At 38.8% G+C, this 27,539-nt stretch overlaps 1 long non-coding RNA gene across 1 annotated transcript in view; it reads right to left on the minus strand.

Moving 5' to 3' along the window:
• LOC147175442 (uncharacterized) overlaps nt 1–27,539 on the minus strand; it is a 112,088-nt gene that overhangs the window by 11,199 nt on the left and 73,350 nt on the right. The window contains exon 3 of the long non-coding RNA XR_015094653.1: nt 16,549–16,624. This is a non-coding gene — a long non-coding RNA (uncharacterized LOC147175442). The remainder of the gene's footprint in view (nt 1–16,548; nt 16,625–27,539) is intronic.

Raw genomic sequence — 27,539 nt, forward strand, 5'->3', positions numbered from 1 at the left:
ATTTATTCATTAAGTAATGAAATAAAAAATTGCTCCTTTTTTATCTTTTAATATTTTTTTTAACATAAATTGAGGGAGATTAGCAAGTAAGAATTTCATTCCTCAATGCTACAGTTTTTTTTTTATTGTGCATATGACAAACAAATATCTTGAATTATTTGTTATTAAATGAATCATTTCAAATTGTTATATATTAACAAGTTAACACTTACATGACTCTTTAGGACCGTTTGGCGACCAGTCATGGGTGTGTATGTCAAAAGTCAGCTGGGATAGGCTACAGCTCATCTACAACCCCAAATAAGGATATGCGGGGTAGAAAATGAATGGATGGACCCTTAATGATGTTAAAATGGCAGCTACGACTTTAATAGTGATGGGTGAGTACCGATACCAGGCCTTATTTCAAGGTATCGGTTCTCGCAGTGGCGGCGGCTGATACCAGTATCGTCTGCCCTCTTGTGGCCATTTTACAATCACAAACTAAAAATTTGAAATGAGAAGAATAGAAAATTATCATTAATTTAATGACATTTTAAGGCAACATGCTACATTGGCATACATATACAGTAAATCCCAATATTTAAAATGAGCTGCCATTGTTTTAGTTTTTAATTTTCTGGTATCGGTCTGAAAAAAAAGAACAGCCCTACTTTTTAAGGTTTCACTATTTGCGTTTACCTTGTTGACCCTGAAGGATGTTAAAATTCTAATTATGTCTATTTGAAACATTTCTAATAAAATAATGATTAATGAATGAATAAATGATTACACAATCCAAACAAATTGTACGTACAGATTGTGTTGCACCTCCGAGCTTCCCTTATGATCCATTTGAGTCCTAAATATTATCCTTCACTCTGTGCTCTGTTCTTTCTGTTCTGTGATTCCGACAATTTGTTGGGGTCACGCTAACGGCGGCCCGTTTACAAGTCCTGCTGAACCATATCCACTCGTCTCATCTCGGGGTCGGAGTCGCGTTACACATTACAGGGCCGAGTGGGAGTTTAGCTTTGGGTTTAAAACCGGGGGCCCCCTTCTCCAAATAAAGATACCTCTCTGGCGAAATCTCCTCACTCTGCCATGAATTTAGTGGCCCTCCCCTCCAATTCGCTCCCACCGCCTCGATCCATCCTTCCAGCTCCCACGGTTCGCCTTGGAAGCGATCCGTCCCCGAGCGCTGAGCCCAGCCACTCGGTGTTCGCCCCGGGCCCCCAGAGGCACCCCTCGCCGGCCCGTTACTCTCGCTTTCTTTTGTCAGCCAAATGGATCCCAATTAAATCAACTGTTGTGCAATTAGAATTTGGAAGAATCCATCTTGTTCAGTGGTCTAAATCCCACCGCTTGACTTCTTTCTCTCATGTAGCTCCTTTCCTGGAATCGGTTACAGAGAAAATGAGACGAGCTATTTCCTGCAATGGGATACTCCTGGGTGTCTTTGTAGTTGATTTTTTTTTGGGGGGGGGGGGGGTTGCTCTCTGTTTGCTCAATATGTTAATAGCACATTTACTCCACTGTTTGTAGGACGGCACACGGGGGACGTTATTACGCAGAAAGTTGGGTTAAGAGTGGTCATCCTGAGAAATTATGTATTGAGGGCTTATTACAGAAGAAAAGTCTCACAACTACATGCAAGTATTAAGAGAAGCTAACAGCTGTACAAGAAAAAGACAATTACATAAAACCACTGACCCTTTGGAGACATAATAGGGAGGGAAGACGAAGAGCGACAATGTATGCCACTGGCGTTTTATATTGCGGGAAATAAATGTGAATTTGTGTGTAGCTCATGTGTTTGGCTACATGCTAGTTACATTAGCGTCTGCCTTGTAAAAATTTATTTTTGTATGTAATGAATTGTATTGCTCATATTGTACAAAGTGGAAAAAAGTGTAGTTCAGCCCTTAACACATTCAAACCCGAAACCTTTTGAATAATTTGTCCTGAACTCCCCAAAATGTATTTGTTTGTTTTTATGTTTATTTTATTTTATGCTAGAGCATACAGAAGGCTTTGGTACGGCTTTTGACCTGAAGAGGTCGCTTAAAGCAATAGTGGTTATTACAAAAAAAAACGGCCAGCAGGTAGCAGCAGAGTATAAGAGGTCAGCCAGGGCCATGTTGAAAAAAAGCTCCTTTCCCCCATTGTTTTCACCAGGTTTGTGAATAATGATGAAACTTAGCTATATTCTAATGCTAATCGCTGCAAAAAAATAAACAGATACAAATATACTGACAGAAGAGACTCTTAATCTTTCGTTTGGTAAATTCCATGTTTTTATAGCAATAGAACAGAATATTCTGTGGACCTTGCAAAATCAGTCAAAATCCAGTAAAACAGCCGGGAGCGAAGGGGGTTGCTTCAGTGAAAATGGCTGGGAGTGAATGAGTTAAATGAGCTAAGTCTCACATTTCCTGGAAAATCTTTACTTACCGGGGATGTTGGCAACACAGAATCCGATGAGATGTCACATTTTATGGTTATTCGACAACCAAAGTTGTTGCTTGTCTTTTGTGAAAAATTACAACTAAACTCCGCACTTTTAAGGTTTTACTTTATTTATGAGTTCAGTGGTTCCTCGGTTTAGAACTGAGTTCCCATTCTTTTTTGTCGCACGACAACATATTCTTACGCCACTGCGCAAGATAGCCTGAAATGTCATATTTACAGTATTCAAAACAATTCTAAACCATGCCTAAATAGTGAGTACAGTGAAAACTAAGTTTACCTTCTTACTATGCTATACGCAAACTAAATCGTAATATTTGCACACAAGGGCAATATTAGTTCAGCTTTAGGTCACAAGAGTCCAAGGAAAACAAATTGGAAAAACATCACCACACAAAACATTACAAACATATCAATACCTCAAAACAAGCTATCAATCGGGTCGTTTGCCTTTGCCGACCGTGTCACAGTCTGCGGTGAAAAATGCGAGGAAATGGCCTTTCCTCCTCTGCTCCAGAAGCAGCCACTCATGCGTCGCCCTCTCACGGAGGCCACGATTTGATTAATACAAGGAGGGGCTATATTTTAATCTGTGCACACACGGACCGAGCACCAATGGCTTGGACCCGAGCCACATCATTATTGCCTAATAGCCGTGTTCAGAAAGTATGCCCCATTGTGTTTCGTATGAGTGGGGCCACACCCCCCTCGCCCCTCTTGCCGCTCGAAATCACATCCAGCTAAACAAACCAGCAGGCCTGCTTCCTGTGGAGCGGCCATTCAAGTCGCAGGCGCTAGTTAAGACCTCTGCGGCCCGCCGCTATCCACATGCGGCCACCGTACTGGCCCAAAAGCGTTTGGCTTCAAACATCCTCCATGGCTTTGTTTACATCAGCCAGTTGTTATCTTTAGAATAAATGCGGGCAATCAGCCCCCTGATGTGATGCAGTAATAGACATGGCAATCACGGCAATTGCAATGCAAAGACAATAAAGTTACTAAATGAGCCAAAGTGTGCTCTCCCTGATTTTCCAGTGATTTATGAACATATAATCACCCCGATTATTTGCCGCCCTTGCATAAAAGTCATGTAAAAAAAAAAAAAAAAAAAAGTCAGACTACTTCAAGAATTTCTTAAAAGCGATCTGCTGTTAATGAGAATAATGTTGATACGTCTTATTTAGTCAGCGCAGTCTTGCATGAGAAGGGCCAATATGTATTATGTAAATAATCCAGGCTGGACACTCCTAGTTTTAGATGTTTGATGGCCCCCCACTTTTACTTTGTTATGCTTATCTGCATTAAGAATGGAGGCTCATTGTGTGGAAACAATGGGCGCCTTTTTTATGTCCATCATTGTGCAACGACGGCAATTGACACACAAACTCTTTCAAAGTGTGCGGCGCACTGTTTGAGTAAAGTATGGCAATATATATATATATATATATATATATATATATATATATATATATATATATATATATATATATATAAATAAATATATAAATAAATAAGAATTTAGTCTGCTTATCCTGTAAGTATCCAGACAAAATGACTGTTTGTGCCATTTTTCAAAGATTTCCACGTTCTTAATCCAAAGACGAGTGCAGGTCTCAGCAGGGCGTCAATGCATTTGACTCACCAATTGTTTGCTCAGGCGATGAGGTCAGGAGCCGGGTTATGGATGTTGGGTGGTTTGAGGATTTGATTCATAAACAAAATCAACCCTTTCAGCTTGAAATATTGCAGAATCGTAAATAATGCGAATAACGCTTGAGAGGCCTGCCTTTAGCTTGCCTCCCCTCTCTCACACACACATACACACACCACCAGAGCTACGGCAGCCATCTTGCTTTTTAAACCTTTTCCCAGAAGGAAGTGTACACATCTAAATGTAGTAGCCATACCTGGCCAGTGGGGGGCATACAAAACAAATGATCACACTACAGTTAAGACTTACACAAAAAGTACAACTTGCATACTTGCTTATTTGAACTTAACTCATCTTCTCTATGAGATCAATAACTTCGTCATTTTAACTCTTTTTAGGGATAATGTCTCCAACAGTGACTATTAAAAGACTTAAGTCCTTGCAACTGGACTGGAACATTTTGTAATGCAGACTTAAAAAATATATTAAAAACGTGCGTACATTTCAGAGCAAGTTATCTGAAAATGTTATTTTTTTTTGTTTCTTCAGCAACATTAAGTTATTGTTCAGGAACTAATATTTCGGAAAATTGAATTTTATTTATATTCGAATTAGGAATTTGATACCACTTTTTTTCAGACCGATGCAATTCCAAGTACTCAACGCTTGATTAGTCACCGATACCAAGTAACGATAACAAGTACTTTAATATAAAAAAAACACACCCTCCAAAACAATAACAGATTGTTTTAAATAGAGGTCTATATCTACAAATATAGCATTTTTCTTGTCCTTGAATTTGCACAAAATTTATGGCAATTTCCTATTCTTCTCATTTCTATCGTAAAACAGCCACAAAAGGGGGCCGATACTGGTATCAGGCACTGTTATGAGTGCCTTTGAAATAAGGCCAGGTATCGGTACTCACTCAACCTTAATTCGTATAGATGATGAAAACCTCATAAATACAAACTGAATGCAATGAATACTATATTGTCACGCTTTTCCTTTTCATTAAGCAACGTTTTTCATGGATTTATTATTTGTGGTCTATTTCCATTCAATATCTAGCACAATTATGACTTTACTGATAGATTAGGCCTCTTAATGATTAGATACTGTACGCAACTTGAGCTAGACAGTTGTGTTGTTGTGACCTGTCCTGGGTTGGTGTCTTCCTATCTATCTGCACTCTGGCACACTTATCTAGTTGAAACCAGTTAAGACCACATGGGCTAGTGTGAGCAATCCGCCCACCCACACAATATAAGAGTGGAAACTATTTTAGACAGATTAGACCTTCTTCCGCATCCAGCAGAAAAGGCTCCACAGCTGCGTACCCGATCTTTCTAGCATCCAGTAAATAGTTAAACTGAAAATATGCAGTCTCCTAGATGTTATTATTAGAATAGCGAGCATTAAAGATAAAAGAACCAGTGAAAATTCCCATCAAAACTTTATACAACTGGGTTAGCATAGGTTAATGATAGCAACTCCACCTAATGTTCGTGTTGTAGAAGTTGAAATCTGCCCTAAACCAAGGACCACCTGCAGTGGTCAGCATAGAGATGAAATGGACATTGGTACAAAATTCTATAATAAAAAATAATTATGGATGGGAGAGTACCAATACCAGGTATGTACATCGGGGGGGAAATGTAAAATAAAAATAAAAAATTCTGCATCAAAAGTATTAGTGGTATCTGTATCAGGTACTGGTATCGGTCTGAAAAAAAAGTGGTATCGAAGATTCATACGAATAATACAACCTGGCTTCTGTAAAAATGAGTTTGACTAAATCCAATTTTGTACAACTCTAGACTGCTTGAACCTTTTCCAGCACTTTTTAACTCTCGACCTCAGCGCTCCGGTCGGGAAAGCGAGGGAGCTCTTAATTAACGTCAAGCCAGAGCACTTGTTGTTCCAGCTGCGCACGCGGGCAGGTTAGCCGGTGCGTAATCACCAGTACATTAAAGAGAAAAAACATTCAAAGTAGTTTGATTTGTATCGCACAACATGGAATTGGGATGCGTAATTTGTAGCATATGGAGAACATTTTCAAAGCATTAAGCACAGGAGTTGCATTAGAACAGCATCCTGTATGAGTATTTAGTCTCACTTACTGTAAGAAAATAAAAAATAACCTTTTTTTTTTCTACCAGACTAATTCCAGGAGAAGAAGAATGAAAAAAAGGGAAAAACAATTAAAAGTCCCCCCTTTTCCTTCCCATCCAGACATTCCCACACATTTTTTTTTTCTTGGCAGAGCTCTGCTGATGATCTCCAGAGGCTTTGCTTGACGAGGAACTTGTCAGGAAAAGATCCACATTTCCCAGGGACGAGTGTGGGTGAAAGTGAGAAGGAAACGGAGCACACGTTTGAGTGAAAGCCAACAAAGTGAGAATTAAAAGGAATAGAGGAGTTCATGTATTGACAGGGCGGGTTAAGAATGTGAAGGCTGGGCTCGGGCTGCGGGGGGATTTGGGATATCCACAAAGAGAGCGCGGCAACTGCTAAAAAGTGAATAGGGGAAAAATGGCAGCTATCCGTCAGTGACTTTTGTACGTGTGGCATTAGGCGAGCGGCGCAGAAACATAAAGCTCCTTTTAATATGACTTTTGTTCTTCAGAATGTGACCCGGGCAACGCAAGTGCATTGCTAATCAGTTTAACCCTGTTACAGCGCTTCAACTCTGCACTTTCACATGATGCGCGGCTGACAGAAGTGCCAGGCCCACTCCAGAGTTAAGCGCGGCCCCGGTGCCCGGGGCAGGGGCAAAAGCCCCGACCTCCGAGGCGCGCTGACCCGGCGGGGGGACGCGTCTCGTGGCATTTTGACATCAGGTTCAGGCACAATGGCAATCTCTCCGACGGCATCTTAGAGACTCCTCAACCTGCCGCTATTATGATATTATCCTCATTCAAATGAGGGCTCATTGCTTTTGTTTTTTGATTTGTCTCCAGTGACATTTTGTTGACGGATTGGGTCAGCTGGATGAGGAGCGGGTCACAAGCTGACAGAAATGTCAAAAATGGTTTCCTTGGCTATTCAAACACAATCACCAGTGTTTGCTTTGGCTGAGACTGACAAGTCTAGTAGACGTCAAATATAGGGGGCTTGTTTTGTTTTTTTACGGAAATTTTGCCAGATAGTTTTTTTTAAAGAATTTATATTATATCCACCTTGATGAGGTTGTTGTGTTCTCCTGCACAAACTGTTAAAATGAATCAATAATGAAAGCAAAAAAGAATTCACCACTTTTTTTCCAGACTGATACCAGTTCATAGTCACAGATACTGATACCAAGTACCGATACCACTAGTACTTTTGATTCATAACATTTCCCCCCCAAAAAAACACATAAACAAAAAAAGAATAAAAACAACAGATAATTTTAAACAAAGACCTATATATCCCACTATAGCATTTTCCTTTAATCTGCTTGAAATTAATAGCAAAAAATCTTTTTCTCTTCTTCTAATCCTGATCATACACACAAGTGGGTCACAAGTACCAACACTTTGAAATAATGCCAGGTATCAGATACCTGCATCCTATTCCATCACTATTAGAGGGTCATTTTGACTCGAGGGTTATTCCAAAATTGTCAAAAACTGGGGGGTGGGGGTGTCCACATAGACCTTATTTGCATTTTATTATCAATGCCATTGCTAAAACGAGTGTTTAATTTTAGTCACAGATTAAAAAATAAAAATAAAAATAAGTTTGTGACAAATTTTGAGCATCACAGCACAAAAAGAACAGAAGAGCAGGAAATGGAAGATAAATGAGCATCACCCCCTCACACAAAAAAAATTACACAAACATACGTACTAAGTAAAGACCTAGATATGAAATACCATCATTTTTTATTTTTTATTTTTTAAGTTTTATTTTTTATTTTTTATTTTTTATTTTTTATTTTTTATTTTTTATTTTTTATTTTTTATTTTTTAAGTTTTATTTTTTATTTTTTATTTTTTATTTTTTATTATTTTTTTTACCACTACCATAACTGTTCTACTATGGGTCAAATTGACTCACTGACTTGGAATCAGGATACAAATGACCATTTTCATTGCATACGTTGATTATATTTTGGTCTCATGTAAAAAATAAAACAAATGTTGAATGTGTTTTCTACATGTCTCAGTTTAGAGACCTAGTTAGACAATGAAAACATGTTCATTTTAATGGAAAATATAAATGCAATATTTTGACGTTAGAATAACATTAATAATTTATATTGTGCCAATGACGCTTATATCATGCTGGATCGGACACATATTTGGAGACTTTGTCTTTAGTTTCCCCTATAAACATTGTTAAACTGTTTACAGGCTGTCAGTACATCTTAAAAGTCATTTTTACAATACATGTGCATGCAGAACATACAGCGACGATGAAGTTTTATGGTGCAATGTTTATACTGTAAAACTGTTTTATTGCTCACAAAACATCATGCTTGTAATCGGACAGTGACGCCATGCTCGCATTTTCAATTAAATATCTGTGGGTTCAAGCAAGGAGGATCATTTCCTGTAAACTCTGTTGACATTTTAATGACTAATAACTCAAGGATGGCCCGTCTTGTTTTCCTTCACTCAAGCCCGGGACGCGTTCTTCCCGGGGGGGGAATCTCGGAACTTCACAAGCCCAACAGGAAGTCACAAGCCATCACGCCCGTTAGGTCAATAAGCTCTTGTGCATGGATTTCAGATGTGGATATATTTATGTAAAAAGAGAGAAGCTTATTTCATTTACCTCATGTGTGGCTCACGTTACGGCATTACGGAGGAGCGCCAAATCTCCAGGAGAGCACTAAACAAAACAGGATTTGGAGTAGATAGCGATAGTTCATTGCTTTTGAATCAATTGTAAGCAATATTGTGGAAGACAAAGCAGCAGAGGAAGTGGCCCAAAAACGTTATGCAATATTTACTTTATTTTCCATTCTAGTTCTTGCACTCTCATCTCAATCTCATTGCAGGTTGCTTCAAATCAAAATGAAACAATTTTGAAATGAGCATGTAAATATGCGGCCATGACAGTCTAAGTCACTTTCTTGCAGCACATAAGCTTATCTTAGCTCGTCACCGGAGATCTTCAACCCGAAAGATGTCATACATGGATAGGTAACCTCTCACTTCAACCATTAGCCGCAAAATCATTTAAGACATTTATGCTGGGCTTGCACCTAATGATTTTCCGTTTCAGGACTGAAATTTGAAAGTCTCTAGAAAGTTTTAGAGTCTTAACGGATTCACATCGCACGCCCATCATCTCGATTGTTTAGTGTCAAGTGTCAATCTCTGCTCTTTTAGAGCGGTCTTGACCTGTTTGACATGATCGCAAGTCTTCCAGTCTTTGCGGTGACGTGACACAGCCAATAATTCATAAATAAAGTCTAACAAAACCGGAAATAGGAAACTTTGCAAGCAATCATTAGAAAAATCCAGTTTTAGTCTTGCGAAATTCACAGTCTTTGTAAAATCTCAGGCTCAGACTACGCCGTAACTAAAAACTCAAACTTGTTTTTAATTGTGAGCAAGTGTACGATGATATTTTTCTAAATTCTGATTTACATGTAGCATTAAATGTAATGAGTCCAATAGAAAACATTACAAAGCATTTTTTGGGGGGGCATGTTGCCACGCCCCCAAATACCACCCTGTGTGGCCGCACAGCTACAGCGACAGCGACGGTAGGAGTCTGTCCAAATATGAGCACCGGAATTCACCCAAATCGGCGACCAACTAGCTGTTCAATCTTGAGACATTTCCATTACGATAAACTTGCCCACCCAATTTTGGGTTGATTAGTGACCAATGAATTGAGCTCTCAGGGAGTTTTGGTGTGATAACGTTTGTGACCAGGTTCGATTTACTGACAAGATTTATGTGTTGAGACCCTGCAAAAGTCGCTTATTTCATCAGATTAAGTCAAATAAACACATCCATTCCAAGAGGGCCTTTGCAATGCCGGGTGCTCGGGAGAACGATGTCATAACATCGAGGAGAAAATAAAGCAGTCATTTTTAACGAGGGAAAGTCAAAATTCCCCAAACAGTCCGAAACTGGCTGCCGCCGTCGCTCTTGACCTTTATTATATACGACTTCATTCTCATAACATTACAATTTATTTGAATTTTACACATTTTTCTCATAGTGTTTTTTTTTTGCTTTTTTGTTTTTGTGGCCCAAAAATTCCGCCTTCCCCAAAAATTCCTTTACAAATATAATATCACATGATTAAAAAAAACTACAGCATACAAACTAGCTAACTGGCAAACGAAGCCTGTTTTCATCCAAGTTCATCTGCTGTCAGCCATCAACTTTTCAACCAAACTTCACACGTGCGCACAAAAGCATTGACGTGAGTTATGCTGCGATTGTATGACAGTGTTTGATGTGCATTCACCTGAACCCTTGCACATTCGGTGCTACGAGCGTGTACATAAATCAAAAAGATCCAAAAGAGCAGGTGCGCCGTGCAAAGCCCACACGCTCTGTGAGCTCGACTCCACAGCTTTGCTCCGCTTATTGCACTCCCGCAGTTAAAATAGGACCCCGGCGACAGGCTTGGCCGCTTCATTTGTTTCGGGGCGGGTGGCGTGGCGGCGGCGTGTGATACTTAAGCGTCGGACACCTGCATTTGCTCAGCGCCCCAAGACAAAAGCACAGCAGGATTTAGGGGAAAACAAAAAAATAGACCTGAAGCCACGCTCTGTAATATCAAAATACACAAAAACAGGGTCACTTTGGCCAACTTTGAAAAAAAAGGATAATAAAGCATTTAAAGGGGACGCGATGCTTTTTTTTTTAACAGCTGAGGCGTCTTAATGCTTTCATCAAAACACCGCAAGGATTAAGAATTACAGCACACTTGACCCTCTATTTCTGGTCTTGCTAATATTAGCCTGTTTTAGGCCTGTCTCATGCAAATGTATCAAGCTTCCGTTACCGTGACAACTAGGAGTGTAGCTACCTATTGATCACCTTGACCACAGTGCATCATTTCTATTTTTTTTTGCCCTTGGCTTGCGAAAATCTCACATACGAGGTTTCAGGTTGACAAACGGCGAGCACTGAACTAGCTTGCACAGCGGCGGAAGAATACGTCAGCAGCTACCAACGTACTTTCCACTCAGTTTCGCTTTTACGTTTATGACACGCAGTGCAGGCCAAACGTTTATGACACACTTTCTTATTCAATGCATTTGCTTTATTCTCATGATGACTCGTTACTTTATAGATTCTCACTGAAGGCATCAAAACTATGTATGATCCGATATGGAGTTATGTATTTAATAAAATAATAATAATGAATAATGAAATAACTGAAAACATGTTTTATATGATAGAGATTCTTCAAAATAGCCATCTTTTGATCTGGTTAGTTTTTTTTGCATACTCTTGGCATTCTTACCTGTGGGAACTCCTTAAAGACAAATGATCCCGCCCCCATCCCGCCTGTTGTAATGGAAAGGCAATGGAGGCCGTGTCGTGCTGTGCGGTCCTAATTTTAATTAGTACACCCCCACCCTCCAAAAAAAAAAAGAAGAAAAAAAAAAGGTAGATCACAGGAGGTTGGCTGCTTGAAAATTTTATCTTGGGGCAAAAAAGTTTGGGCACCCCTGCCTTAACCCGATAGAGCATGCATTTTACCTTCTGAAAATGAGACTGAAACAAACAAGAACTGAAGAACTGAAAATAACTGAAAAGAACTGAAAGAGGCTGCAGTAATGGCCTGGAAAAGCATCTCAATGAAGAATGCGACAGTCTGGTGAAGTCGATGGGTCGCAGGCTTGATGCTGTTATTGCAAATTAAGTATTGTGACCCAAATATTAAATTTCATTCACTTTAAGTTCATTTCATAATGTCAGTTCCAATAATGTTGCTCACTCATGAGTTGCTTAACACATCAAGATGTAAATGCCATGAAATAAAAGCTGGAATTCTTGAACTTTTGTCTAACATTAATTTTTTGATTTGAAACCCAAATATCAAAACACAAAGGAATTGACCTTGCTGCCCCAATACTTTTGGAGGGGACTGTAGGTTCTACAGTATTCTTAAACTCTACTTTTGTTGTTGGATTTAACATGCTTTGTAAATATCTTTCATGAAAAACCATCCAATTATTTGCAACTTTAATATCTTCACCTCTAAATGTTACTCTCAAGACAGTTGGGTCAAAAGTAACCCAATTATGGATCAAAAATGGACCGATCCACTTTATGAGTCAATTTGACCCAACTTTCGGGGGTTGTTTTATACAAAATGACCCAATTTTTTGACCCAAGTAAAGGATCTCACCAATATTTACGAGTTGTTTTACGCTGAAAGACCCAATTAGAGGATTGGTCCCTTTTTGACCCATAGTTGGGTTATTTTATGACCCAACAGTTTTTAGAGTGAGCAATCCCAACAGCATCAACGCAGAGTAAAACTGTCCGGCTGTCTCCCAATGTGCTATAAATAACAACCAAAACAACATTTTAAAACGTCTCAAGGTTAAGGTTTAACAATAGAGCGTTGGCGAGGCGCCATCGGAAGCATTTGTGCGCTTGCAGCTGTAATGTATTGCTTTGCAAAAAATTTGGGTCGGATGTCTGAAGCTGGATATTCCCTGAGAGGCGTGTGTGTCAGTTTGTCTTTATTAGGCAACAAGCGAGTGGAATCAATGTTGGGGAAACTGTACACCTTCTTCTCTCTAATGTGCCATTAAAAGCCATTCAGAGTGACTGAACAGTTGTCACCAGAGCTCGAGAAACACCGGGTAATCAATGGTAGTTAAGAACGGTAATTTATCACCTTGCCACAAGTGAGTGTCTACAAAGTGAGCTCCCCCAACCCCCCCCCCCCCCCCCCACCCGCGCCCACCCGCCAGCCTTCTTCCTTGCAGGATGGAATGTACTGGGGGCGGTGATGCGGTGATGGGAAGCGCACAAGGGTCAGGGCCCAATTACTCTTCATCTGCAAAAGCACAGTTCAATTGGTGCATTATCTAAGCATATCAATAGTACAGAATTAAAAGTCATTGATTTGGTTAAAAGAAGGCATCAGGAGCCGGGGTGCCTTTAAATGACGGAATGGGAGGAGACGATTCAGTGGCGCTATCGTGTAATTAATGTCATTTAAGCTCAGAAGCAACTTTATCAGCAGATTAGACGCCCACGTTAACTTTTCTTTGGATCATTTTATTTGGGCTGGAAAATCTCACAACTCACAACATTTTGCCAGGAATAATATCACGATACAGTACATCAATGAGCAGAGCGTAGTCGGAACAGCCAATGTTTTCATTGTCGTCTGGATATGCCGTGTTGATAGCGCAAGAGTAATAGCGAGAATGGTGGATCATGGAAGAGTATTGAAATTGAGGGATCTGCGGTTGGATTTTGTGTTTGGTGCTTTTAACCAATATTTGATTGAAACTAGAAACGAGTGCAATTCCTGCAGAAATTGCGTGGGAATGCTGAAAGCTGAATGCTAAAGCTGAATGCTTATGAAGTAAATTGAAAGATAAATTATGTGAAAATTACAAAGTACGAATTGTAGTTGAAAGATAAATGAATAAAAAGAACACTTGAACCTGGGAATTTTTGAAACAAGTTGAAATTTATATGGAAAAGTGTTATCTGAAAGTACCCTCCATTCATTTAGATGGAAAAGTGGAACTAATAATATCCAATGGAAAAATGAATAGAAAAAAAATCACTCAATAGCGCCACCTAGGCATGCAGTATCCTCCATTCATTTAGATGGAAAAGTGGAACTATGATGGTATACATGTATATTCCTTTTATTTTTGTATTTTTGTATTTAAATTTTTTTTTTAATTAAATAAAAAAAATAAAAATAAAAAATAAAAAAATTAATTAAAAAAAAGGTATACATGTATATTCCTTTGCATAATTGCCATGGATATATTTGAAATGTACAGTTGGAGGTGGGATTCGGACCTACAACTTTTTTGGTTACTGGACAAGGCAATTTACCAAATGCGCCACTGAGCAGTAGCAGACAGCTTGTAATGATGAAAAGTTTTTTTGTATGGAAGTGGGCATGGAAAGTGGGACTTGAAGTGAATGGGGAAAAATGGATATTTAACGTTAAATTGTGCGAATACTGTATGTAATGTGGAATCAGACGATAAATACCCCGGAAGGCGTGAATTTTTGAAGCAGGTGTGAATGTGTGAGCGCATGAATAATGTATCATTAGAGTGCCTAGAAAAACGCTACATAAATCCGATGCATTATATTAAGTTGGGATCTGAACGGTGTAAGTAGGAAGTGTTATGTGGGAGTTGTTTCACGGCAAAAAATTGTAGAGAATAAAAATCCCAATAACAAAGGTGGGCAGCACATTTTCATCACAATAACTCAATATCAGCAAGTTCTCAATTGTTCATGAGCCCGCCGAACCTTCGTGCTTTGGATCGCAGCTACACGTCTGTACTCAGGGCTATGAAGTTAGTCGAGTTCACTTTTGAGTCAAGCGTCCAGAGAGCCTCTCCCAGGGAACACAACCCCACGGACAGAAATCCAAATGCTAAGAATCCATCACGTTGTGCATGAGCAATCGGAATGACCGTTGGAGGGAAGGGCCAAAAGTGCCAAAAAGGGAGAAAAATGTCTATTTCAAGAGCATTATTATTTTCATTAATCATAGCCCTGCCATCAACCTATCCTTATGCCTTAGGGAGAGATCTATTATACGCTCCATTTAGCCACAGCCATATTACCTCGTATGTTTTCCTGGCCGACCAAATAAGACTTAAGAGATAAAACAATTTACTGTTCATTATGAGCCATGTCAGTGGAATCAATCTATTAACCTACGTTAACTGGGATGGCATGGCAAGATCCCGTGGACTGAAATGAAGTAAAATAAATGGATATTTATGCTTCGTATGTCTGCGGCCATAAAACGACTGGGCATTTAATTTGCCCTCGGCTCTCGGATGGCTCCATTTTTCCAGCGGGGCCGAGGCGCCCTCGTCGCCTTTAAGCAGCCCCTGACCTGTGAAAGATTCTAACAAATTAGCTTCTATTGTGAAGCCAAAGGTGCCATCAATGAGGAAATGCTCCAATGGGCCTAAAGTATGATGGCAGAGGCGAGGAACAGAGCAGGGAACCTTGACATGATTGAATTAACCCTTTGTGGGCAAGGTGCTGATAAGGATGGTGGTATGGAGTGCAGAGGTCTGTACTCTTTGTCTCACTGACAAGAAACAGGTGCCACTGCCTAAATATAATGGCTGCAGGGGCATACAAACCACTCAACTTAGCATGGTAATTTGATTGATTTCTAACTTTAGCCATGCAGAGTTTGCAGGCACTGTTGATTATATCACAGACTATGTTTACAATAATCGGGTTAAGGTCAAAATGATGGTTTTGGAAATATCCGGGATAACGCCCAATTATACACACTGTGGTATTTTTGGCGTAGAAACAGAAAATAATATGAAAACGCCACGGCGAAATCCATGTATTCCAGTTAGGCTCACCTAGCCAGTGGCAACGTAAGATGGCGTTCCTGTATGCAAAAGACAAAACAGTCCTTGCGAATAGACAATGTGAACAAACAAACGAATGTTCCATTCAATGGCGGTATCACGATACACATTTATATGACCAAATGTTTTGGTTAGAAAAGGGATAACCCAGGGGTCTTATTCAGGTTTTTGCGTGTTTTCATGACCTTTTTTGGTCTTGGGAAGAAATATTGTAGAAATGTAAGAATTGTAAAGTCATAGCTAATATAATCCAAACAACACAGGCAGCACATAAAATCTACTATATATTACATTTAATCCTATTCATGTCATTGCATGGTCAAAATAGTTGTGAGCGAGGAACAGGGACATTATCATATTTTTAATCAGACTTCAACACCTGTGACACTTTCCATCACGGTTAGAGGAAGGTGCCACCTATGAATATATGTTTGGATAGAAAATTAAGTTCATAGGTCAGTGGCGTCTGCGGGCTAACGGGGCAGGGAAATGGGCTTGTTTGTTTTTAAGCCAAGTCTGATTTCATTAAAACGGAAGAAAGGTCAAGATGACAAGACGAGCATATTTCGGCGGTGAAAGCGGACCGCGCGGCACAGAACGAGCCACTGGGGTGTCTGGCTATACTAGTTTGCAGCTAATTCTCTTAGAGAAGAAGATTGTTCATCGATAAAAATAAAATTGCAGAGGGATCGGGAGGAGAAATTTCAGTTCATTAAAATGGAAAAACAACCAAAACATCGACCAGGCATTGTATTCGACTGATTATTATTAAGCCTACACAATGTGTAAACGTCATTTGTAATCAAAACATTAGCTGGTCTCACAGTTGCCGGGTTTACCCAAGGAAATGTATGTACCTTATGGCTTTAGCAGGAGGGAAGGAAAATAAATAAATAAAAGGGAAGAAAGGATCCCATACCCGAGTATTGCCTTCGGGGGAGTCGAAGTGTGGAGAGGACAATGGGGTCAAAGGAACTTGATTTGTATCTTGTGTCCTGCGGGACGAGAGAATACACCAGTCAAATCCAAGTTACCTGGCCTTTGGCTACCTCCTTGCTCCTGAACAATAAACTGGAATACTACAAGATATCCATCCCAGAGGTGGCCGAAAGGAACGGATTAAAGTGCCGCGTGCGGATGAGACAAAAGAATGAGGACGTACTGTATGACAACAAGACAACGACACAGCCGTGGGGGGCACCTGTATAAGCCTTAAACACATTTCTAGTTAAACACAGGACATGTTGTACTTTTAAATGCTCACGGGAAACACTATTACATAAAAATAAAAATAAAGTCTTACAAACAATCGTTTTTTTCTTTAGAAATGTAATGTGATTAATGTAATATGGCTTTTAATAAGAAGTTAGACTGAGACATTTCTCTGCCTTTTGTTCCCATCAAAGGTTGTCTGAAATTCTTTGCAGTTCTTAAAGGCGAACGCAAACATAAGATACTTTAATAGAAAACACAAATATCAAATATTTAGGAATAAACCTCACCTAGTTTTTGATGAACACTGTTATGCTACTATATTTCAATGTTGATATTTGGAAGGCCAAGTATTTTTTTATTTTTACAAATGATTTAGTGAAAAAATGTTTGTGAACCATTTCCCTCAACCAATGAAAACCATTAGATTAGGAGTGTCCAAACTTTTTCATTTGAGGGCCACTTACAGAAATATGGACGGATACTTATATTATATTACTATATATTGTTGCAGTCTTCTTTTGGGAAAACTGCTACATACCAGTTTTCTATCATTAAAGGTGGTAAGGCAAATCATTTTCAAAATCTCACTAGACTAGATCCACACCTGCGCTAAACACCAACCAAACACAATCACCACATTCCGAATCAAAACAAGATCAAACGCAATTTACTCATTTGCTCCCAAAAACGTATCAATATGTTCTATTTTAAATCCCCAAAACATATTTGTATGGGGTTTTTTTTATGCTAGAGCATACAGAAGTCTTGATGCACCCTCTGGACTGAAGAGAACACTTGAAGCAATGGTAGTTATTACAAAAACAGCCAGCAGGTGGTAGCAGAGTATAAGAGATCAACCAGGGCCATGTTGCAACAAGCTCTTTTCCCCAGGGTTTTAAACAGATTTGTGAATGATAAAACTTAGCTATATTCTTTTTTTTAAAAATTATTATTATTATTATTTTTTAATTATTTTATTATTAACTTAACTTAGCTATGTTCTAATGTTATAAATATAAAATAAAAATATACTATTTTTCTTCCTGATGAATAAAGAGACTCTAATCTTTCTTTTGGTAGGTTCTATGTTTATTTTTTTTATTATAGAAATAGAACACATTATTATGTGGGCCTTGCTAAATCAGTCAATATCCAGTAAAACAGCCGGGAGCGAAGGGGGTTACTTCAGTGAAAATGGCTGGGAGTGAATCAGTTAAACATGTTAACACCATATTTTAAAGTGAAAATATTGACCTTCCAGTACTACTGTATACGTTTAAGTACAGTTGTAAATCGTCATAGGTACCCCGTGGACCTAATGAGCATTAAAAAATAAGTTGCTTGAGGATCAACAGAACACCAAGTGGAATAAAAAAAAAAATACTCTAAAATGTTTTTGGTTTTTTTCGCTACAGTGTTTTGAAGAGAAATTGTATTATTATTTTAGTTGTAAATAGTTTATTTTTCTATTTTGTTTATTTACAAAAGCTCTACGGTATGTAAGCCAATTTAGTCATAGGAGTGGTACCACATTTTTCAACAACCTCCCTTGTCAGTCTGCACACTTACTAGCCTTGTGGGCCATGTCAAATGTTTTTGTATACATTTTTTTGTATGTGCGGTGGGCAGCAGATAAACGGAGGGCGGGCTGGAAAAATGGCCAATGTATACAATTTGTTTAAAATATATATATTTTTTATATAAATGTGCACTATACTGTTAATTTAAAGTAAATATCATCTAATAGTCAAATGTGATATTGTATTTTAATTGTGGCACGTTAAATGTAGTTTCTGTATGTTTAAAGTAGTAACGAAAACATTTAATAACATTCTTCTTGGTCATCCATTTTTTTGGTACTCTGCGTCATGACATGCCGTATATTCTTGCATCTCTACCGAATCCTTTCGACAGTCTTCGGCTCCATTTGCGTTCCTCGACTCACTTCACAGGACATTTCCGTGAGCGCTTTTGTTGTTGTATTTTTCTGCACGGGTTTATTCAAAAGTAAATTACTAGGGCAGTAACCAACGCCGGACTCACCTATTTGTGTGTTTAATTGGCCATGTTGTCGCTGGAGTTAATTGGTTCTCCGAGTCCAGGTAGTTACTAAATGTTTGGCAGCATTAGAACCTCAGCACTTTTCCATTAATGGCGCGTGAAATGAAATGTTTGATACTGCAAATAAAATCAGTGATATTCAAGGATGTTATGGTTGGTAATGTGTTGAAACTGCCACTTAATGGGTGCCGGAAGATTGGGGTAGTGTCAGCCGGAACCGCCTGGGCCCTCTCCTGACATTCCTAGTTGCCTCTCCATTCCCTTAACGACTGTCGACACTGATTACACAGACCCCCCGAAAGCTTGGAGCTGGGGAAACGGTCTCTATTAGCAGTCCAATTAGAGGCATTAGCATTTTCAACTTCATTTTGATGCAGTGATTATGCAGCACAAAATATAAAGCTCATATGGAGGTAAATCAAGACAGCGAGAGGAAAAGCACTGCATACAGCATGTTGAGGGAAACTTTGCAACAATTGACTTTAAGTCTTGTTAACTAAAACAGGACACCAATAGCATAATTATGCCTTTTTCTTGCAATCTCAACATAGTGGATTTTTTTTCTCACAGAAATTGTGCATGTGCTGCCAGTAGTTCTGGTTGGAATAGGTGGAGGAAAGTGTCAGGTGTTTTATGCGATGGAATAATCTCTCTTCTGATGAAGGGAAAGATTTCTAAGGCAATGGTGAGGCCAACCGTGACATATGGCTTTGAGACAGAGGCACTGAAGAGACGACAGGAAGCAGAGCTGGAGGTGAGAGAGATCGAGATTTGGAGGTTCTCTTTTGGAGTGACCACATTAGAGGGTAGATGTTTTGAAGATAATGTTACAGAGAGCAGACTTGTTGATAGCGAGTACATTAGCAGTAGGATTCAATCCAATCCACTTGATTTCTATAGCACATTTTTAGAAACAAGCATTTCCAAAGTGCTGTTCATTGAGATCCGCACATTATCATACAAATACAATTTAATATATAACTCGTCGCGCATGCATTTGATGCGATTTGTTTTGACATGAAGACCCCACGTATCGTGATTGTCAGTTACATAAACAAGGTTTTGAAACAACAGAAAACCAAGCACGTCAGTCACGTTCGGCAGTAAACTCTTGGTGCGTTCAATGACCACTCACACAGTTGGATATTTCAAACATACATAGAAAAAAATCATTGAATGTATCAAACAGAAATAAATACTACTTGAGCACATTGCAGGGGGTACATGGAATCATTTTAAAATGTATTTCCCAGATCCACAGCCGCATGGCAACCTAAATTTCTCATAAAGCTCAGATTGTTTTTTTTTGAAGCCTCAAATTATCGATTACTTTCCAAAGAGCAATATAAATAGGGCACCGTGCTACATGATTAAGAATTGTGATATCACGATGGCATGGAGCTTGCAGCTGGCAGCATCTGCGAGTGATCAGATATGATGGAAATGTGCGTGACAATCAGCCAATCAGAGCAGGTCTTCCTTTTCTTCTTTTGCAAGTTGAAGATGTAAACAGAATGTAAAAGTCACAAGAAGTAAACAATGTAGGTGTAGGTGGCGTGTGTTCGCTTCCCCACCTGGAAGGCCATGTTTGTGAGAGTGGAAAGAAAAAAACGAAACAATGACCGAACGCACAGCTAAACAAGCCATGACTAGGCGCCATCTTCCCAAGATAAAAACAGTTTCGACAAGATCGTTCTTCCCCGTGGTTTTTCTGTTGGTATCTCGTGAAGTAAATGAAGACGTTGTGCGAGGTAAGTACTCAAAAAACAGTTAACACAACAATCCTGTTGAATCATTAGAACAAGCGAGTGGAGCAACATGTGGAAAGCGCGCACGGGCTGCCGACGTACCACATCGTTTTGCACTGCACATTTTGCTTCCTCATACTAGAACTCCAATTGCAGGGCTTTTTCAAGCAATCAATAGCATATCGATATGTCTTCAAGATGAATTTAAACCTGACGATTAATTGCAGCCGGGGACTGCTTCCGATTGAGAGCGGTCGCCATTCCCACGACGGCGCTGACGTTGACAAATGGTGTAAACAAAGCGCGTCGCCTTCGGGTGACTGACAGCTTTTAATGAGCACAGTAGCGTGACGCTATCAGGTGAGCATGGAAATGAGGCCTCAATCACTCCAAGCAAAAGGTTGCGCTCCCGTTTGCTAGGAACACACGCAGGTGGGCCAGACGCTCGCGCAGTAATTGAAATCCCATTTCTGAAGCGCTAAACGGACGGTGAGAGGTGACAAATCAGGGTCAGGCGTTTTTAAATCCAAGTCAGTCATGTTTCACGTCAGCACACCAATTTATTCCGCCATTACAGGTACACAATCTCATTTAGGACGGTATTAGGAACTATAAATCTAATTAGGGTTTTCCATCCGAGTATGTGAAACGTGATTAAAATATGTATGTTAACTTGCCCCATTGTTGTGGTGTGGGTCCAATTGACCCATTTTAAGGTCAAAACAAAACATCACATTGATGTTTTTTTTACCCGCAGAGTGTAATCCACATCATGAAAACGGTTCATTTCACATGCATGCGAGTTAAAATGAGAGCTAAACAATCTTTATTAGGATTATTTTTTACTTCACGTTTTGATAATTAAACCTGTCCCTGGTCCAATTAACCCAGGTACATTATTTATTCTATACTGTACCTACCAACCTACCTACCTAGTGTTGTAGTTTGTGCGAACCAACCACTAATTTGTTGATTATTACATGTCACCCATTAACCTTTTTTTTTTTTATTCAGCCATCATTTGCTAACCACAACTTTGGAAGCTCTCTAAATGTTGATGTTTATGTCATATAAGTATATTAAAAAGATTGGCCTCATTGTATTATTGCATGCACAAAACAAATTGGTAGATTACTAGTCAATAACAATAGTTTCATTTATTTAATTTATTATTCAAAGTACTGTAAAAAGAGTAATAAAAAAAATTTAAAGAAAAAAGCAATCTATTTCACATGAAAATTTAAAATTTTGGTACAGATTTTAGCAAGGATCATGGACACATATGATTCGTTTTTGTGGGCCACATGAAATAATCTGGCAGGCCGGATCTGGCCCCAAACCTCGAGTTTGACACCCCTAATACCTACTGAAATCTCAAGTCAGAGAGTTTTGGAATTGATGACTTTGGCCATCTGATGATATTATCAACATGTGTTAATCCTTTTGATGTCAGCACTCGAGAACTGATTCCCCCAACTTTTCTGGAGCTGAAGTTAGTTTTTAAAATGTAACGTTTATTTGTCTTTATTTTGACACTTCAAAACCGTCCATCCATTCTCTAAACCGCTTATCCTTAGTAGGGTTGCGGTTGTGCTCGAGACTATCACAGGTACACCCTTAACTGGCTGTCAGACAATCACAGGGCACAAATAGACAAACAACCAATCACAATCCTATTCACACCATTGGACAATTTACAGTCTTCAATTAAGCAACCAAGCATGTTTTTGGAATGCAGGAAGCTAGTTTTGAACCCACGACCTCTGAACTGTAATTCTCTTTGTATTACGTCATCAAAACAAGTCATTAATTCTCAGGTTTGACTTCCTTTTGTGGCAAGTCAAGGTGAAATGGTGGATATAAAACCTTCTTAAAATGCATTAAAAAACAACAACCTTGATATGCTCCTAAATGTATAAAAGAGCAATTCCCCAATCAAGATAAAAAAAATGTTTTTAATGATTGATGAACTGTTCTAATTTATTTGTAAATTAGCGCGTCAATGATTTAAATGCCCGGGGTTAAAATATCACTTGATATACTTGAGGTGGGGGGGGGGGGGAATAAACAAGATGTGCAACAACTTGTATATAATCTGTATGAACACGCGGCTGTTGTTTGCGATAAATATTCAGTTGCTGATGAGCGGTAGAGATAAGTGACGAGTCTTGGGGAGGTTATCGGCGAGGCTGCCACATTTGGATATATTTTATCGGAGTTTATCTGCCGTTTATCTGCCCGGTGCGTGGCAAAGCGCAGAAATCAAAACAAGGGCAAGATTTGGAATCAGAATGAGCTACTTAGGGAAATCGATAAATCTCTCAATGTAACCTTTTGTGTTGACGGACAAATATGCTGCATTTAAAGTGCTTTTAAATGTTAACCGAGCCATTTTTATATATATGTCTTCAAAGTATGTGATCGCCTCCTTTATGAAGGAAATGTCAATTATCCGTACGATCTCGGGTCATTAACATCAATGTATGACATTATATAGCAATACAATGCACAGGAGAACTGAAAGGTTGAACGCTGAAGAATATCAGATTAGCCGTCATATATTGAATAAATCCCATCTGTGCAGCCTGGCTGATTTGTTTGGATGGAAAACGCACTTTACGCCGGCTGCGTTTCCATCGGTAAATAAGTGAATGACACAAATTGTATTTCCTCTCACCTACACGCGATGGGAGCCAATCAAATGGCGGCATACTCGACGCTTATGTTATACCTTTTTGCCAATTAGGGCCGCCGAAGGTGGGACCTCTTTTGAAAGAGTGGCTTTTAGATTAATCATATTACCCGTAGGTTGGGAAACAAGAACGCTTCTTGACCTCCTCTTCCATAAGAATCCATTATCTTAAACTATCGCAGTAATCCTGGCTTTGGGAGGGGGCTGGCGGGGGAAGCCAGGGAAGCAAGAATCAAGCCTAATAGATAGCAAATAAGATTAATCTATGATCTAAGTGCCGATTACACTTGGACCTGCCCTTGAACACTCAGGTGCAACCTTGAGATCTGCATCCGCTCTCAGACGCCAATTGGATTGAAAACTCCCTTAAGGGTCCCGTGTGGTCGAGGCGCATTTGGCCAGGCCCCCCCCCCCCCCCCTTTTAGTTGAAAGGTCAAGCAGCTCAAAGTTGACCAGAGCCAAGGTGTTAAATGTGATAGCTAATGGTGGCTTGTGACAAAACCAATGGGACAAACATTAATGGGCTGTCTTTCAATACATTCTTCTAATATGATTTAGGGCGTCATTAAGCACATTTGAATTTTCTATTAATTCACATCGAATTTAGACATTAACCCTTCTGTTATGTTGCAAGGGAAACTGACCTGTTAGAATGTTCAAAAATTGAAAAAAAAAATTGAAATGCTCAATAATAATAATAATAATAATAATTATTATTATTATTATTATTATTATTATAAGAAGAAGACAGTATTCTCCCCTTTTGTTATTATACAGAATGTATTTACATTTTAAATCACTTATTACTTGCTATATTTCATAAAAAGATTTGGTTTTGTGGGAGGCAAAATGTTTTGGATTTTTTAAATATTCAACTATGTTGTCATTTCTGTGTTACACACGTTTCATCTTCCAAATTAAATGTATTACCCGATGATGGGGGGGACATACAAAATAAAGATACATTAAAAAAAAAAAAAAAAAAACACGATAAAACAAAGTAAAGTGTAACGAGTTACATAAAATATTTTCCAATAATTGAAATTGGAATAAAAAAGTTTTAGGCTTTGTTCTTGCATTCTATTCATTATATGGATTTTTTAAATTAATTTTGAATTGACATGGTATATTTAATATATTGACCCATCTGTGACACAAGGGACACAAAGGGGTGGCCAAAACTGTCGAATTTATACATTTTAATTATTATTATTATTAATTTTTATATTATACAAACATAAAGCATGAACGTGTGTTTCATTACCTAATTAGAAAAAATGCTTATCATATACAAAAACAAATAGTACAACGTACGTAACATTCCTTTACTTTATTTATGGGATTTTCATCAATAAAAAATATTATATATCCTATTTATTTAAAAAAAATTTGATGGTTCAATATGCAGTGTGTCAATTTGAGTAAGAAGGCAAGACATGCTGGTAGACGTTTTGGGAAAACGAACCGCATTCACAAATCTCCTTTCTCCTCCAATTAAGCGCACAGCATCATAATAATTGTTTTGTGATAGACTGCACATGTTGAAGATATGCAGATCAATACGGAAGACTTTACCTCTCCGAGCTTAAGACAAACACGGACACGGGGATCGATCAGCGCCTCGCCTCAGTTTGACTCCCAAGCTGACTATTTGATTAATCTGCCGGGGCCGGCCCAGTGCGAGGAGCGAGCCGGGCGTACAACAGCTGATAGTTTCATGCCATTAGGACGGCCGGGCTAATGAAATTTCATTTAATTTGTCAGGAAGAGAGTGCTAATGTTAAAAAGCTTTTGGGTAATAAAAAAAAAAGAAGAAGTAGTGAGGAGAGATGTGAAGGAAAGCCTAAAGTAATTACTGGCTGTATCTGGGGTTCTCGTGATGGAATATTTACATTACTGTCATGGAGGTCCCTAAGAGTAATTCAATTAGTTAGCTCTTTATTCCCACATTTTTCGAAAAGGCCCAATATGTGAACAAAGCCACTTTTTCCTGAGATGGAATTGCCTTGCAGGCTTAGTGAATATATTTTATATTAACCCTGAGGTCATGTTTCAGGTCAAATCGACCCGTTAGAAAATAGAGTAAAAAATTGGATTGAACTTTTTCTGTTCTTGATTTTGTTAATTTCTTAAAAAATGGAATTTGTTATATTTTTTAGATGATTTAACATAGCGGGTCACATTGACCTGTGAACATTGTTGGTAAGAAACAAGTGAATATAAATTGGCCATTGGAGACATGTTGAATTGCATAATAACTTAAGGCTTTGTGTTTTAGAGAGTATTTTAAGTATAAAGAATTCAATTAGCACGTAACATCTTTCTTTTAACCCTCCTGCTGGGTTGTGGGTCAGACTGACCCATTTGAACATTTAGATTTCTTTAAAAAGTTGGATTTAATTTATTTTGATGATTGCATTCAGTTTTGTTTAAACTTTTAGACTACTCAGGTGAGTTTTTTTTTTGATGATTTAATACAGAGTGGCTCAGATGGACCCCTGAACATTAATGGTAAGATACAGATTCAAGCTTATTACTCTTGTATGCATCTCACTGAGTACAATATAATGAATTATCAGGTAATGCACCTCTGTTGAAAATCAAGATGAACCATTAAGCCTGAACTGAACATAAAAAAAGAGAACTGCGTATTATGTATTCACCAAAACAGAATTTACAAAAGTATGCTAGCTTAAAGCTAACACGTGATACAAAGCGCTATAGATGGGCTAATAAAACTAGCATACATGTCGCCATAGTTTGTAGTAGTAGTGACTAGCCTCTTATGAAAATTCACAGCATTATGCAGGCTGTTATTCATATATTCTTAATAACCTACATATCGGGTTACATTGAACCACAAATATTGCTGGTAAGGTGCGGAATGAAGCCTTTTAGCCTTGTATGCGTCATACTAAGTATATTGAATTAGCAGGTAACAGCCCTTCTGTTTAAGATCAAGATTAAAGCCTTGTCATCGCCACCGGGGTGACAAAGGCAGAAGTTAAGGGAACGAATGGCACCGCCGAATAATGACTGATGGCTTTTATAGCGGGGGGAGAGGGTTAAGCGTAATGCTATTACAGTTTATTTTCCAAGGGTACAGGCCTCATAATGGTGTTAAAAAAGGTCTTAAGAACAAAATAATCATAAATCGGGCGGGCTGCGTGTTGCGTGTGACATCTCTATCAGGCCACATCGGCATCCTTTCTCACTCCATTCCAGCCTCACCAAGACAGATGTGCCAGAGGTGCCACCGAGAATGTATCTGACCGCCAGCTTCCTCTAATGAATAACTTCCACTTGAGCTCCTGCAATGTAAGCAGAAAGTCCGCCTACCATGAATCTGAGCCGACAGCCGACATAATATAAAGGCGACAACACTTGTATGACTTCCATTTTCTTTGCTTTCTATTGATTTTCAGTTAATAACGCAGGGAAATACTAAACGGTCGCGCTGAGCACCTAATAAATCCTGTCTGAGCTTTTTTTATTGAGGCGAATTTAATAAAAGCAGCGGGCAGGGCTTGGGGATTTGTCTCTGTGAGTGCAGGCAGAGAAAAAAATTCGGGACGAGTGAGGAAGGGTAAATCTGCCGCAAATGCCGGCAAAAAAAAAACTAGCCTTTTTCATTAGATATCAGTAGAGATAGGCATTTGACTACATTTTTTTGAACGAGTGTTGGGAAATTAATGAGAAATTAGGGAAAAAATTCCGTTAACCCCTGCTTTGTCAAACAAAAAAAATGGCTGAAAAACTCAACTATTCAAGTTTTTTTGTGTGCTTTCAATAATACCCCAAGATGGTGCCAAAACAGTAGCATGATGGTAAACATCTTAAGATGATGCAAAAAAATTAAATAAAAATGGTCCGGAGCGCTATTGGCAGTAGTGACATCTAATTAGCGGCTAAAGCTCATATCTTACTAAGCTAGCTTGAATGTTTGCGAAAGTAGCGAATGTTGATTTTTTTTTGTTAGGGTTTGTTCAAGGTTGAGTTTCAATGGTCGCAAACAGCTTTTCTTTGCAAAAAGACATTTTGAACATGCTAAAAAAAAACAGTTAACGAACATTAAAACTGTTAGCCTGGGGGGTCCTTGGGGGTTGTGCTTGCCCTGTCCTGGCCGGGGTCAAAGGCTCCCCTCTTTAGTGGAGGTTCTCAATTTAGATGTTTCTGGGGTTGGTGAAAGATTCT

The sequence above is a fragment of the Leptonotus elevatus genome, chromosome 4, assembly GCF_054856555.1.
Source record: "Leptonotus elevatus isolate MCC_2025b chromosome 4, RoL_Lele_1.0, whole genome shotgun sequence".
NCBI classification, from domain to species: Eukaryota; Metazoa; Chordata; class Actinopteri; order Syngnathiformes; family Syngnathidae; genus Leptonotus; species Leptonotus elevatus.